Below are 13,050 nucleotides of genomic sequence, written 5' to 3' on the forward strand. Positions count from 1 at the left end.
TGCTCTCCCACGAACTCCTCCACTGCCCTTGCAATGGGACCTGATGAGTTCCCTTTCAGTTCTGGATCAACCTCCCTGCTGAAGGGTAAGATTACCCACCTTTCTCATGCCAGACCTTTAGAAAATTTACACATAGTACCATATCTCTGAACTCTACAACCTACCCCCCTCTCCCATTCCAACTTTTCCACCTTGTTTCCAAAACACCTATGGAACACAAACTGAACACTGTTCATGAGTATTGTCCTACACTGGGAAAATGGAAGGTTACAATTGCTCTCCTGCTCCTCCACACCAGGCAAGCTCCCGCAGGGCTTGGGACTGGACTTGAGGTGTTGAGTTGCAGAGGACAGGACATCAGAATATGCACACCTCAACTAACCAAGTAAGTAGAAAAAGCTCTGGGACCTCCCCTCCTATTCCTTTCACAGACCTCCCAGGCTGTAATTGAGCTAGAATCACAGTAGTAGCTTCGGGAAGTTGAGGGTGGGTAGGCACAAGTCCACACCGGGGGAGATGGAAGGGAGGGAAGTGCCACCCCCCACCTGCCAGCTCAGGGAGTGCCTTGCAAGAGACTGATGGTCAGGGACAACAGCTTTTCCTAAAGACCTTGTCTCTGCTCTGTATACTTCCACCATCCAACACCATCCCGCTTCTAGGAAAACAAACCAGAAAGTAAACTGATCCTTGGGGATGGTGAGGGAACCAGGGAGGGTGAGCTGGGACCATGGGTGACCGACACTTTCCATGAGGCTCCAGTGGCCATGGCCATTATATTCTTCCAGATGAAAAAAAACCATTTCACCCTTCCCAAAGTAGACAGTCTACCAACAATTCTCTCAACACAAAACCGCAACCAGTAAAATCTAAAATCATTTTCAACAAAACAACTTTGGTTTCTCCCACTCTGGTCCTCTGTTTGCAGCCTCCCGCCATGCTCCCCAAAGGCTGTCCACATCCACCACTGCTTTCTCTGAACTTCAGCCTCTGTAAACTGGGGGAAACACTCTTGGTCCATTCCACATGGGCCTCAAAAACAAGGAGGCGAGACTCCAATTGGACCTCCATCACAAACGCTCTTCCCCATGGTACAGTCTTCAGCAGACACTGGACAGACATTTTCTGTGAGTCCACATGTGATCCCTCCTGAAATTCTAGATGAACTTTGACAGACCCCTCTCAGAAGGCTATTGGGGGATTAAATGAGATGAAGCATGAAGCTCAGCAGAGTTTGGGACACCTAGTAGATGACAGTGTAAATGTGAAATGCTTTTAGTAAATAACTGTTGTTTGAGTGGCAGTGGCTCCTGTTGCTTTCTGTGTTAGGAAGACAGTGTCATTTACACATGGGTTTTTTTTATTGGGGTCAGAAACTTCTGTAAAACATATTTTTTTTCTGGGGGGAAGTCAAGGTGGACAAGCAAAGAGCCCTGGTTCATAGAATTGATACTTTAACTTCCACAGTTGGCTGTTAATAATTTGGATTATTTATGTTTATAAGTGATACAGATCTGTTTACAAGGTTTGTAGATACTTTTTTTTGTTCCTGTTCATAGATGGGAAGCTTCCTTATAACTGATGCAGAGAAAAATTAGTCCTTCAAATACTGCTCTATTTTCAGGAAAAAAAAAAGGGTGTTTCTATTGAAACTGTACTAAATTTTTGCCCACAGTTTAACTTGTTAAATATTGTAGATAAATTGCTAATACTAATAGCCAAATAGATAACACTAATGCTTTGTTTAAAAAAACAACAAAAAAACTCAAAAGAAAACAACAACAACAAAAAAAAACATGAGCAGTGGTGTTCTAATAAAGCTATGGTATCTGTCCTAATAAGTTTCTTAAATACATATACTACTTAATGGTTTTGAAAGAACTGTTTAATTTAAAAATTTTTTGAAAACTTGCTAGTAACCTTTTGTTCAGAATTTAGTAGATTATTTAATGCAGGACATAACTGCATAATGAAAGATGCTTGAAATACTTTTATTGTTTCAGGCAAATCAAATTAAATTAAGCTATCTAACTACAAGAGAACCTTAGTCCTTTTTTTTTTGTCTAAACATGTTAGGTCAGTGATGTCTTGGTGAACTGAAATTTTAAAAAGAAAATTAAATAAATTTTAAAAAAACCATTTTTTTCAGAGAACAGCACATAAAACTCAGATGTCAAAACCTTCAATTTTTCTTTCCTTTCCTATATACCTTTAATTCTGAGCTTTTCTTCATACTGAATTCTACCTTAAATGCCATTGAGTAAAAATTATTGGGTATACCATTATTTGAATAATTTATGATATGGGTCCATTTTCTTGGATTGGGATTACTGGATATGAAAATGATTATTTTTAATAAGGTTTATCTTATGTATATATTCTATTGTAAATGTTCTTAATAAATGAATACAAGTTAATTAAGGGAGAAAGTAAATATATATAAATAGATAACAAAATAAAATGACTCATAATTTTACAATCAGAGCCAATTACTGTGCCAAATAGTAATAGCACAGATTCTTTTTTTTCCTTATTTTTATTAATTTTAATGCAATGACATTGATAAATCAGGGTACATATGTTTCGAGAAAACATCTCCAGATTATTTTGACATTTGATTATGCTGCATACCCCTCACCCAAAGTCAAATCGTCTTCCTTCACCTTCTATCTGGTTTTCTTTGTGCCCCTCCCATCCCCCCACCATGTCTCTCTCCTTCCTTGCCCCCTCCCCACCCCTCCACCCCGCCTCCTGTTACCATCACATTCTTGTCCATGTCTCTGAGTCTCATTTTTATGTCCCATCTATGTATGGGTTCATATAGTTCTTAGTTTCTTCTGATTTATTTATTTCACTCCGTATAATGTTATCAAGGTCCATCCATGTTATTGTAAATGTTCCAATGTCATCATTTCTTTTGGCTGAGTAGTATTCCATAGTATATATGTATCAAAGCTTTTTAATCCATTCGTCCTCTGACAAATGCTTGGGCTGTTTCCAGATATCTTCGCTATTGTGAACAATGCTGCCATAAACATGAGGGTGCATTTCTCCTTTTAAAACAGTGCTATGGTGTTCTTGGGATATATTCCTAAAAGTGGGAAAGCTGGGTCAAAAGGCAGTTTGATTTTTAATTTTTTGAAGAATTTCCATACTGTTTTCCACAGTGGCTGCACCAGTCTGCATTCCCACCAGCAGTGCAGGAGGGTTCCCTTTTCTCCACATCCTCGCCAGCACTTATTCTGTATTGTTTTATTGATGAGCACCATTCTGGCTGGTGTGAGGTGATATCTCATTGTGGTTTTAATTTGCATTTCTCTAATGATTAGTGATGTTGAGCATTTTTTCATATGCCTATTGGCCATCTGTATGTCCTCTTTGGAGAAGTGTCTATTCATTTCTTTTGCCCATTTTTGATTGGATTGTTTGTCTTTCTGGTGTTGAGATTTAAAAATTCTTTATAAATTTTGGTTATTAACCCCTTATCAGACATACTGTCAAATATGTTCTCCCATTGTGTAGTTTGTCTTTTTATTCTGTTCTTATTGTCTTTGGCTGTGCAAAATCTTTTTAGTTTGATATAGTCCCATTTGTTTATCCTGTCTTTTATTTCACTTGCCTGTGGAGATAAATCAGCAGATGTATTGCTGCAAGAGATGTCGGAGAGCTTACTGCCTGTTTTCTTCTAAGATGCTTATGGTTTCATGGCTTACCTTTAAGTCTTTTTTCCATTTTGAGTTTATTTTTGTGAATGATGTAAGTTGGTGGTCTAGTTTCATTTTTATGCAGGTAGCTGTCCAATTTTCCCAACACCATTTATTAAAGAGACTGTCTTTACTCCATTTTATGCCCTTACCTCCTCTGTCAAATATTAGTTGTCCATAAAGCTGTGGGTTTATTTCTGGGTTCTCCATTCTGTTCCATTGATCTATGTGCCTATTCTTATGCCAGTACCCAGCTGTTTTGAGTATAATGGCCTTGTGGTATAGCTTGATACCTCCCCCTTTATTCTTCTTTTTTAAGATTGCTGAGGCTATTCGTGTTCTCTTTTGTTTCCATATAAATTTTTGGTTATGTGATCTATATCTTTAAAGTATGTCATTGGTATTTTAATTGGTATTGCATTGAATTTATAAATTGCTTTGGGTAATATAGACATTTTAATGATGTTTATTCTTCCTAACCATGAGCATGGTATATGCTTCCACTTGTTTGTATCTTCCTTGATTTCTTTTATCAATGTTTTATAATTTTCCAAGTACAAGACTTTAGTCTCCTTGGTTAAATGTACTCCTTGGTACTTTATTTGTTTTGGTAGTAATATTGAAGGGGATTGTTTTCTTAATTTCTCTTTCTGACTGTTCATTGTTGGTGTATAAAAATGCCTCTGATTTCTGAGTATTAATTTTATATCCTGCCACTTTGCTGAATTCATTTATCAGGTCCGGTAGTTTTTTTTGTTTGTTTATTTTTTGCATTTTTCCGAAGCTGGAGACGGGAGGCAGTCAGACAGACTCCTGCATGCACCTGACCGAGATCCACCCAGCATGCCCACCAGGGAGTGATGCGCTGCCCCTCTGAGGCATTGCTCTGTTGCATCCAGAGCCGTTCTAGCGCCTGAGGCAGAGGCCACAGAGCCATCCTCAGCGCCCTGGCTGCAGGAGGGGAAGAGAGAGACAGAGAGGAAGGAGAGGGGGAGAGGTAGAGAAGCAGATGGGCGCTTCTCCTGTGTGCCCTGGCCGGGAATCAAATCCGAGACTCCTGCACGCCAGGCCGACACTCTACCACTGAGCCAACCGGCCAGGGCCTAGTAGTTTTTTGACTGAGACTTTAGGGTTTTCTTTTTTTTTTTTTTTTGTATTTTTCTGAAGCTGGAAATGGGGAGAGACAGTGAGACAGACTCCTGCATGCGCCCGACCGGGATTCACCCGGCACGCCCACCAGTGGCGATGCTCTGCCCACCAGGGAGCGATGCTCTGCCCCTTCGGGGCGTCGCTCTGCTGTGACCAGAGCCACTCTAGCGCCTGGGGCAGTGGCCAAGGAGCCATCGCCGGCGCCCGGGCCATCTTTGCTCCAATGGAGCCTTGGCTGCAGGAGGGGAAGAGAGAGACAGAGAGGAAGGAGGGGGTGGGGGGTGGAGAAGCAAATGGGCGCTTCTCCTATGTGGCCTGGCCTGGAATCGAACCCGGGTCCCCCGCACGCCAGGCCGATGCTCTACCCCTCAGCCAACTGGCCAGGGCGAGACTTTAGGGTTTTCTATATACAATATCATATCATCTGCAAATAATGATAGCTTTACTTCTTCTTTTCCAACCTGAATGCCTTTTATTTCTTCTTCTTGTCAGATAGCTGTGGCTAGGACTTTCAGGACTATGTTGAATAAGAATGGTGAAAGGAGACACCCCTGCCTTGTTCCTGATCTTAAGGGGATTGCTTTTCATTTTTGCCCATTGAGTATGATGTTGGCTGTGGGTTTGTCATAGATGGCCTTTATCATGTTGAGGTATGTTCCCTGTATTCCCATGTTGCTGAGAGTTTTGATCATGAATGGGTGCTGGATTTTATCAAATGCTATTTGAGCATCTATAGAAATTATCATGTGGTTTTTCTCTTACCTTTTGTTTATGTAATGAATCACATTGATTGACTTGTGAATATTGTACCAGCCTTGCCTCCCAAGAGGTAAGTGGTTTTAGAAGGTGATTCCAATGTCTTTCTTACATGTGATTATATTTATAGGAACCAAATACCGATCACAGGGTACAGGCAATGGTAAGGGTAGCACATTGGGATAATGTAAGGAAGTTATTTTTGCTTTGTAAATGGAAGAGAAGTTTAAAAGAATTGTGTAAAGTTCTTCTATACTTCTGTTTACTTTAAAAGAATTCCCTAGTTCCCAATGAAATAATCATACATCTTACAGTCTTTATTATTCAATTTCTCAGCAGCTGGTGTTATTCTAGTTGACATCAGATAAAACACTCATTTTGAATACTTTTTGGAGTAGTCAGTGAACTAAATACTGAAAACTGTGTCTTGTAGGTTTCTATTTAACAATTTCACTTATTTTCTCCTTAATTTATAGTTAGTGCATCCTCCTGAATATTCAGTTTAGTGCCCCTGTTTTTTTCTGTTACCTTTTGTCTAACTTAGTATCATGCCCCTGATTCTTTTCATTCCATTTAATCAAAGCTATTGAGGGATATTTTGACCCCTTTCATTTTAGAAGGGTGAAACAGACAAAAGAAAAGTTAGGGAATTGTCCAAGGCTACACAGGTAGCAAACAAATGAACTTGAAGTTTTTTTACTTCCATTTCAGCATGCATTATGCCCTGCCATGCTCCAGTTATTTTTTTTAAATTCTCTAAAATATCATCAAGAGAGGACTAGGATATATCTGTTCTTTACCATGTGAAGACTTGACAGGTGCAATTCTAGATACTTAAACAAAAATTACATTAAAATTTTAAAACATATTTTAGCTCTAAAGTATTTAAAAACCAGAGAGATATGTTTTTAGTACCCTCATCCAAATATTTCATATTAGTTACATCTTAAATACATGTATTATTTAATATCTTCATCTTAGTATTAAATATGAACAAGTCATATGAAAGTGAGGCTTGAGATGCTTTATTTTTAGATTTTCTAAGTGGCGAAGGGCTGTTAGATATTTGTTATCTAAGAACAAATTTTTTTTCTTAAAAGTAGTTAGACCATCTTTTCATTTAGAAAAACAAGAATGTCTTAAGTTAAACAGGAAAAGAGTTTGGTTTCCTCTTACTGCAACTTATTTATTTAGAAATTACAGAAGAAAATTTAAAAAATAGGATAAGTGTCAACTATTTAAATACTAATTATTTGATTTATCATTTACAGTCATTAAAATAATGCCTTTTTGTTCCCAGGGAAGGAGACAATTGTGAGATTTAACAATATAAATAAAGAAAGTTTAAAAACTTTATATCTTAAAAAATTGAATAATTCTCATCACTGTATTTCTGTTTATAAAAATATATAGATTGAAAAAATGTTATATTACAGCAAAATAGAGTTTTCTGAAATAGAGTTTGGTTAAATTGTGAGCATAGATAGCATTCTCAGGAGAGAGGTGAACAAATGTACCAATCTCTCAGTAGTTTGGCTAATGCATTTTTTCCCCAAGAATTTGATTTCTATTGTTTGATAGGCAGTAATAAGAAAGATCTTGGCATTTAATCTTTTGACTTTGGTTACAATTTTATAAGTTGCTAAGCCTTCTATAAGTTGTTTTGTTTTAGATAAAATTACTTCATCGAGGCATTTGGGAAAATTTGAATCTATGAGAGGCGATATGATGTAATGTATAAACAAAACCTTCAGATAAGAGAAAACCAGTACAGGAATTAAATACCATTCTTTCACTCTTGCAAAATGCCCTATAGTTCAATAATTGGCTCTCACAAGCCAGTGCACACTAGCTTCAGCTCATCATGCAAATATTTATAGCATAGAGATCGGGTAATACTGTAGATCAGAGCATAGTTTCCCTTTGGAGTTGTTTCTTAAACATTTAGTGGCCAACCACCAGAGAAAAACTCTACATTAATTTAGAGGTCCTCAGAATGTCAGCAAAATTTGAGGTGTTCAGAGATCCCGAGTCCTTGCCACCAAGGTAACATGTGAATGACTCCATCTTGCCCCTCTGACCACAAAGCAGTTAGTGTGGTCCTGGCGGTCTGTTCTTGTTCTGGAATGAGCACGTTTGCACCTGAGAACACACTATGCCCTGCATACTGAATTACCCAAAGGCTGGGCTTTGACTGGGGCCCAGAAGAGGTGAGGTTTCTGTACCAGATCCAGGCTGGGATGGAACAGTTTTGAGAATGACTATGTTACACATAGCTGTGGGACAATATGCTTGGCCCTGAGGTGATCCACTTGGGTGCCTATTGGTGAACTCTTGCTTTATATTGATGGTCATTGGGCCAAGTCAGCAGTAATGGCCTACTTCCTCAAGGGCATTCTTGAATGCAACTGGTTTTTTTTTCAAGTATGCAAGAGATTAAAAAATGTTATTCAACTCAGAATATTTTAACACTGCTTGTGCTTGCTCTTTATTGTTTATATAAAATATTTATTTCTATTTTTTGCTACTGCATGGCACAGGGCACAGAAAAATGTAGTGAGTGCTAGTGCAGGTTGGAGCCATTGCCTTGGTTGGTGCCAGCCACCAGAAGTTTTTCCAAAGCAAACATCAACATGCTTGTCCCAAGGCAAGCTACAATGCTGGAGAAAGTTATTTAACGCTAAATATTTCAGCACAACTGTATCTGTTGCCCAATATTTACATTAAAGATCTTCAGTGATGATTATTGCTGATTTTGGAGAAATATAATGAAAAAGATGACTCTACCACATCTGTGAGTTTATTCGTTGTAAGGCAGAAATACAGTTTTGCAAATATTAATTCAGTCTTCATGTCAGCAACCGTCTTGAATGAGTTGATTATCTCCGGGGCAGTGACAGCACCATGGATGCCAGCCTTGTTCCTTTGGAGTAGATTCCTCCCTTCCATGGGCCCGAGAGCCTTCTGATAGGTCATTCTAGTCGTTTTCAGTATCTTTAGACATAAATAGTGCAGCTGCAGGTGGAGAAAATGTGCTTACTAAGCTCCCCCTTTTAAAGCCAAAGATCTGTCCTTAAATATAAGAGATTATACTATAAATATTTCCTATTAAGATAAAGTATTACATTTAAATAATAACAGTTTTAGATAAAGTGTATTTTTTATCTATGCAAGAGTATAGAAAACTTGGGATTTTCAAGTGACTATTTATTAGATGTTAATGAAGTCATGGAGACTATAGCAGCTCTAACTAAAAATAGCAAATAAAAACACTGTAGAAGTCATGAGGGCCCACGCTCAAGCTGGCGATCTTAGAGTTTTGAACCTGAGTCCTCTGTGTCCCAGTCCAGTGCTCTTCCACTGTGCCACTGCCTGGTCAGGTGCCACCAGGTTTTATTTATTTATTTATTTTCACATGAGCTTAGCTTTAAAACATATTAAAATGATGTTTAGATTGAAGATGGTTTCTTGTTTTCAAAATAAGTTCCTCTGATAAGTGTATATATTTTATATCTGAAATTATGTTTTTTCCATTTTATTCATCCCACTAGAATGTAAGCTCCTTGAAAACAAGGTTAAATGTCTGGCATGTAATGGATTTTAGTGTGTATTTGTTGAATGAACAAATGTTTACAGCACTCTTATGCTGCATAAAAATTAGTGTCTGCTGCTGTGAACATTTCTGTTGCTAATTGATTACTCATGAATGATTCAAAATCTCGTATCCGGTGACGTCATGGAAATGGCGCCGTGAGCAGCGCGTCCAACAGCTCTCCCCTAAATCACAACAAATTTATCAACTAGAAACAGAAAAATTTATCCTCGGAGCATTCCGGAGTTCCGCACAAACTGATAGCGAAAGGACTGTTATCACTTGAATCTGAGAGACGAGGGTGTGGAGGAATCTACCACAGGGACGTTCTTTCAAACCGCAAGGAAGTGCACCTGTGGTGAGTCAGCCCATATACTTGGGAACCGCGAGCCGCGAGCGGCCGACGCGAGCCGCCACTGCGAGCGGCCGCCATGAGCCGCCGCCGCGAGCCGCCGCGAGCAGCCACGCGCGCCCGGTCTGGTTGAGCACCGCTGACGTTCCCAGCGGCCTGCACACTGCGAGTGGGGGTCGCCGGCCACCGGTGCCCGGAGCGCCCCATTCGTGCGCGTGCCTTGGGCATTCCACGCGCCCAGGGTGCCCTGCTGGCCCGCACACCCAGGGGGCTCCATTATCCTGCGCCTGGTGCGGTCCAGCCGCCAGCGGCGAGGCGAGCGGGAGAGGCTTGGGAGATTCTCTCCATGGGTGGGGCACATCACCCAGCCATTCAAGCTAACAATCAAGCGTTGGGGGAGGGGCGCGCGCAGGCAGCCTAAAATACCTTCGGAAGCAGAGCTGCGACCCAATCACTGAAATTAGCTTAACCCATAAAATCTGCGCACCCTCGGTTCTAATTGATAAGATCTCTCTCAGTTCAGCGATCCAAGACAAGAGGCGTGATATTTTTTAGTGCCTCTCGCTAAAGGGGCGGGGGCAACTTCTGATTGATAGAGCCTCCATATTCAGGGATAAACGCTAACAAGAAGGACTTGGCAGATAATAAGGTCTATACTACACTAGTCGTAAGCAGAGACTAGTGCCTCTTCTTCCCTGCAAAAACAGGCTACAAAGCGTGGAAAGCCTGGGTTGAGAGGTCCAACTAAATGATAGGCGCTGAACAGTCACCTTGACAACAATTGACTCCCACCCCCGCCTGATTACACTGGAGGCCCTGACTGTCAGAGCCTTTCCCAAAGCCTTGCACTGAGTGGGGATAGAGTGGGGATTTCCCAGCTCTTTGAGCCTCTTACTCCCCAGGCAGAAGCAGTTGCAGCCTTATAGCTGGATCACCAGGCTGCTAATTCAGGAAGGGGGGACTAGGAGAGAGAATTCAGGAAAGCAAACTCTCTCATCGTTGGACCCTGCAAACGCCAACAAGCCTTTACTTCCAGCAAGACTAAAGCCAATTATATGACATTGCCATAGAATCCCATCAACTGCAAATCCCTACCTAAGAGTGACACAGGGGCAGAGCCTGGGGTACAGAGTCACTGACCAGGAAGAGGGAGAGAAAAGAAAAAGGAAGAAGTTAACCTCTCAAAATCAAGAAAAACCCACAGACTTTACAACTTGATCCACTAATTTTTTTTTGTTGTTGTTGTTGTTTGTTTCTTCTATCTTTTTGCCTTTATTTCCTCCACCTCGGTCCTTCTATTCTCTGCCCATCTTATGCTTCCCCTTTCTTGAACTACACTACCCATGAGTGTTGCATTTTATTTTTCTTCTTCATCCTCACCCTCCTTTAAGGTTATACTCCAAAACACTTAACTCTCACTCTCTCCTCTTTTGTGTTTTTTTTTGTCTTGCTTTATTTTGTTTTTTTCTCTTCCTATTTTATTTCTTCCTTCGTTTTTCTCTTTTTCTTATTTTTTCCTTTCTATTAGTTTTTTCTTTTCTCATTTTACTTTCCTCCCATATAATCCTCAATCACGAACAAATTAGTTAATTTGGGACTCGGCTTTTTTTTGGCTTTATTTCACTTTTTTGCTTTTGTTTTTATTTTTTTTCTTGTTTGTTTATTTTTGTGGCATTTTGGGTCCTCCCAACCCAAGGTCTCCATTGTATTTAGTCTTCGCTCCACTTAATACAACAGATTTTTACTTATTATTTTTATTTTTTCTTCTTTATTATTCTTTTTTGGTCCTTTTTTCTGGTTTCCTCTTATCCCTCTCATTATATCTCTTAGTTGACCATCACTTACAAGCAAATCATCTTATGCTTGTCTAAGATTTTCTTCCTTTTTTTTTTTTCTTTTTTGCATTTAGTAGGTCCCTACTCCCTTTTTTTTTGCCCCTTGAACTCTTCACCCCAAATCAGGCCCTCCATTATAGGCACGATATTTCCCTGAGGAGGGGAGAGGAGGGAAAGAGAAGAGAGAAAAAAATGGGGAAATAATAAATTATTACTGGTTTTTTTTTGTGGGGTGTTTTACCTTTTTTTTTTTTTTTTTTTTACTTTTTACCCTATATTAATTCTAATTAGTGCTATCAATAAGACCACCCTCAGATGCCGATAAGAAAGAGGAAATCAAATATTATGGATACAAAAGAAAGAGAGGTAACACAAATAGATGTGGAAAAATCTATGGAGAAAAGACTTAACGTATTGGAAGCCTTGGAGCTAAATGACAGAGAATTTAAAATAGAAATCTTAAAAATACTCAGAGATATACAAGAAAACAAAGAAAGGCAATATAGGGAGATCAGAAAACAACTCAATGAACACAAAGAATATATTACCAAGGAAATTGAAACTATAAAAACAAATCAAACAGAAATGAAAAACTCAATTCACGAGCTGAAAAACAAGGTAACAAGCTTAGCTAACAGAACAGCCCAGATTGAAGATAGGATTAGTGAAATAGAAGACAAACAACTTGAGGCACAACAGAGAGAAGAAGAAAGAGACTCAAAAATAATAAAAAACGAGAAAGCCCTACAGGAATTGTCTGACTCCATCAGAAAGAATAACATAAGAATAATAGGTATATCAGAGGGAGAAGAGAAAGAAAATGGAATGGAGAATATACTCAAACAAATAATAGACGAGAACTTCCCAAGCCTGTGGAAGGAACTAAAGCCTCAAATTCAAGAAGCAAACAGAACACCAAGTTTTCTTAACCCCAACAAATCCACTCCAAGGCACATCATAATAAAGATGACACAAACCAACGACAAAGAAAAAATTCTCAAGGCAGCCAGGGAAAAGAAGAGTACAACATATAAAGGAAGGCCTATTAGATTATCATCAGATTTCTCAGCAGAAACTCTACAAGCTAGAAGAGAGTGGACCCCAATATTTAAAGCCCTGAAAGAGAGGAACTTTCAGCCAAGAATACTATACCCATCAAAGCTATCCTTCAAGTATGAAGGAGATATAAAAACATTCACAAATACAGAAAAGATGAGAGAATTTATCAGCAGAAAGCCCCCACTCCAGGAAATACTAAAGGGGGTTTTCCAACCAGATTCAAAAAACAAAAGAAAAGAACACCACAAGTAACAGCTCCACCAGGAACACAATAAAACCAAACTTAAACTGTGACAACAAAGGAAAAAAAGGGGGGAGAGGATGGAGATTAACAGTAGCGAAGGATGATGAAGTGCAGAAATACTTATAAGATAGGGTACTACAATGAATATGGTAGGTACCCTTTTCATTACTTAATGGTAACCACCCTTAAAAAAACCACCACAAAAACACTTGACTTAAAAAAGGTAGCAACAGAGGAAAGAAGTATGGAACACAAACAAACAAAAACAAATGATAGAAAAACAAAAGAGAAGAATCAAACTAGATACAAAACTAACAGAAAGCAATTTATAAAATGGCAGTAGGGAACCCACAAGTGTCAAT

General features: G+C 39.2%; 1 protein-coding gene across 3 annotated transcripts in view; it reads left to right on the plus strand.

Moving 5' to 3' along the window:
• Nucleotides 1-330: 330 nt before the first annotated feature.
• The window catches only part of LOC136311921 (cAMP and cAMP-inhibited cGMP 3',5'-cyclic phosphodiesterase 10A-like), a 44,408-nt gene continuing 31,688 nt past the window's right edge, over nucleotides 331-13,050 (plus strand). For 2 of the 3 annotated variants that reach the window (XR_010726849.1, XR_010726850.1), the window contains exons 1-2: nucleotides 337-385; nucleotides 926-1,124. The gene's annotated coding sequence lies outside the window, so the exon portion shown is untranslated. Of the gene's footprint in view, nucleotides 386-925; nucleotides 1,125-13,050 lie in introns of all 3 variants that reach the window. The other variant, XM_066241247.1, reaches the window with a different exon arrangement.

The sequence above is a fragment of the Saccopteryx bilineata genome, chromosome 8 (assembly GCF_036850765.1).
Source record: "Saccopteryx bilineata isolate mSacBil1 chromosome 8, mSacBil1_pri_phased_curated, whole genome shotgun sequence".
NCBI lineage: Eukaryota > Metazoa > Chordata > Mammalia > Chiroptera > Emballonuridae > Saccopteryx > Saccopteryx bilineata.